The following is a 2,615-nucleotide window of genomic DNA, read 5'->3' on the forward strand; positions in this document are numbered from 1 at the left end:
TGGGGTTAGGCGGTATCTCGTAATTTTGATCTGCAGCTTCCTTATGATGAGGGATGTTGAGCCTTTTGGCTATCCGTATGTCTTCCTTAGAGAGCTGTTTTTTCAGCTCATTCTTCCATCTATTTTTTTTTTTTTGAGAGATTTTTGCTATAGAGTGTGTGCACTCACCAGAAAGACAGAGAGAAACAGAGAGACAGAAAGTAAGAAATAACTCCCCAAGGGGGATGGCCACGCTGCAATCCCTTCTCCATTCTCCTCTTGGGATCTTGAGCACACACGCACATGCACCCGGTATGAGTTTAAGCCACTGAGTCTGGGACTTGAACTGTGTTGACTACATGGGAGTCCAGCCACATAGGTATTACACCAACTGCTGGTCTCAATTCTCCCATCTTCTAATTGAGTTAATCATCTTTTTGCAGGTAACCACTTGAGTTCCCTGTGTATTCTGGTTATCAGTCCCTTATCTGAAGCATAGGTTCCAAAAATATTTTCCCATTCCAAAGGCTGTCAATTCACACTAATTACTGTGTCTTTTGCCATGTAGAAATTTCTTAATCTGATGTAATCCCACTTGTCTATTTTTGGGATTATTGACTGTGCTTTGGGGGTCTTATTTAAGAAGTCTTTGCCTACCCCAATGTCTCTCAGGGTTTCCCCAGCGTTTTCCACCAGTAGTTCTGTAGTTTGAGGTTTAGATCTTTGATCCACTTTGAATTGATTTTTGTCAATGGTGAGAGGTAGGGGTTTAGATTCATCTTTCTGCAGGTGGATATCCAGTTTTTCCAGCACCATTTGCTAAAGAGGTTTCCCTTTTCCCACTAGATTGACTGATACCCTTTGTCAAAAATCAGTTGGCTATATGTTCCTTCACTGGGGCTCCTTCATCTCTTTCTTTTTTATGTATATTATTTTTATTTGGGGCCAGAATACTAAAAACATTAAAAATTATTTAAATTATGAAATATTTCAAACATACAGAGAGGCGTAAGAAACAAAATGAACTTTGTTCTCAACACCCACGTTGTTCATCTGATGCGCATAATTTTTTCATTCTGCATCTGCACACAGTATTCAAATGTCAAGTAGGAAATGACCATACTCCCAGGTCAGTCTCAAAATGTCTTAATTACATCACCTTCTCCCTTTGTCTCACTTAGGTTATATACTCACAGCTCAAAATCTATTTATTAGGCTCCCCAGTTTTGTTTTTTTAAGTGCCAACTCTGCTGGGAGAAGAGATAAGCAATGCTCAGGAGACTGTGCAATGTCCTCAGTTTTCCATCTGTCTTCAGTGAAAATGGTCCCTGTTTGATTCAGGTCAACTCTAGTATGCTGGAGCAGGTAGAGAGCTCTTCGCCAATGTCACTGACCAAACTCCTGATATAAAAACCTCCTCCACATTCAACATCCAATGTGAAAAGTGGTCTCTCAAATTTTCGAAGAGAGATACTATACACAGTAACAGGCCTGGCAAATTTTGCTTCTACTACTTCACCTCTTTTCATCAAAGTTGAAGTCTCTGTCCATCTTTTGGCAGTGCAAAAATAGATAGAGGTGGGTTACTTGCATTATTTTCCCAGTAAATTTCTGAAGAATGCTTTCAATATCTTCTTGTGTTTTTTTTGTTTTTTTTTAATCATAAGGTGTTTTTTTGTTTTGTTTTGTTTTGTTTTGTTTTTCTGATACTTTCCTTGTAGAATCTAGTGTGTCAGTAGCTCTCCAATAGCAACATACCTCTTGAACTCTGATAAGGTACTGGTCAATATTTTAGTTCCCTTTCCAGTTCTAATTGCTGGAACTCCTTGGGCTGCACTGTCCAGAGTTCTTCCATGCCAAATTAACCAAGTCTGCTTTTTCCTCTTGGTCCATTCTGGAGAAGGCATTCCAAGTTCTGCTGACAGCTTCTCTTTCAACTGATTAAGCAGCTGAAGTGGGCCCTTTGGTTTGTATATGGCAAACACACTGCTCAGTGACAACATCTTAGTAGCCAAAGTAGCCTTGGAAACATTGGGATTGGATGCTGTCCTGGCCACAACCACTGTTGCTGTGGTTACAGCAGTCACTGGAGACGTCACTGCCGTTGCTGCAGCTGTTTCTACAGTTTCAAGAACTGGGGTTGTGTCTGTTTTCAAAAACAACAGCAATACCATTATCACTTCTGCAGGAGCCATATTTTTGTCACCCTTGAATTTTTTTTTTTTTTTGAGAGGTTTTTGCTATAGGGTGCGTGCGCTCACCAGACAGACAGAGAGAGACAGAGAGACAGAAAGTGAGAAATCACCCCCCGGGGGGATGGCCATGCCGCAATCCCTTCTCCTCCATTCTCCTCTTGGGATCGCTGGCACGCACGCACACGCACCCAGCGTGAGTTTTAAGCCACTGGGTCCAGGACGCAAACTGCAGGTGACTACATGGGAGTCCAGCGACATAGCCATTACACTAACTGCTGGTCCCGTCACCCTTGAATTTTTAAAATGTTTATCTGTGGTAGTGTTTCTCCTTTCCTGACATAAGAACCTTAGCAAGTTTCAACTATCCATTAATACTTTCTCCATTGCATCATTCTTTTCTTAGAGTTCTAGTTTTACCTTATTTTTAAATCCCCAAAATTA

General features: G+C 41.0%; 1 pseudogene; it reads right to left on the reverse strand.

The window, feature by feature from the left end:
- Positions 1-1,115: 1,115 nt before the first annotated feature.
- Positions 1,116-2,174, reverse strand: LOC102485975 (putative tRNA pseudouridine synthase 1 pseudogene; annotated as a pseudogene).
- Between the last annotated feature and the right edge of the window lie 441 nt (positions 2,175-2,615).

Source organism: Tupaia chinensis, unplaced genomic scaffold (assembly GCF_000334495.1).
Source record: "Tupaia chinensis unplaced genomic scaffold, TupChi_1.0 Scaffold000133_1, whole genome shotgun sequence".
NCBI lineage: Eukaryota > Metazoa > Chordata > Mammalia > Scandentia > Tupaiidae > Tupaia > Tupaia belangeri.